The sequence below is a fragment of the Chaetura pelagica genome, unplaced genomic scaffold, assembly GCF_000747805.2.
Source record: "Chaetura pelagica isolate M959 unplaced genomic scaffold, ChaPel_1.0 scaffold2050, whole genome shotgun sequence".
NCBI lineage: Eukaryota > Metazoa > Chordata > Aves > Apodiformes > Apodidae > Chaetura > Chaetura pelagica.
Genome location: NW_009951732.1, coordinates 2,656 through 2,899, shown reverse-complemented (window position 1 = coordinate 2,899; position 244 = coordinate 2,656). Strand labels below are relative to the sequence as shown.

The 244-nt window shown below is 66.8% G+C and overlaps 1 protein-coding gene across 1 annotated transcript in view; it reads right to left on the bottom strand.

The window, feature by feature from the left end:
* The window catches only part of SARNP (SAP domain containing ribonucleoprotein), a gene marked incomplete at its 5' end in the record, with an annotated part of 29,963 nt that overhangs the window by 28,682 nt on the left and 1,037 nt on the right, over positions 1-244 (bottom strand). The window lies entirely within an intron of this gene.

The window sequence follows — 244 nt, the reverse complement described above, 5'->3', positions numbered from 1 at the left end:
AAGGGCAGGTTGGCTGGGGCTTGGAGCAGCCTGGGCTGGTGGGAGGTGTCCCTGCCCGTGCAGGGGGGTTGGAACCTGATAATCATGAAGGTCCCTTCAACTCCAAAGCAGGCTGGGTCCCCAGGGACCCCCCCCAGGAGCAGGGGTGCCCAGGCACTCACCGGGCTGCCCGGGCTGCCTTCTTGCTCTCCAGGCTGACGGGGACGTTGAAGCGCTCGGCACGTTTCTGCATCCGCTGCGGGAG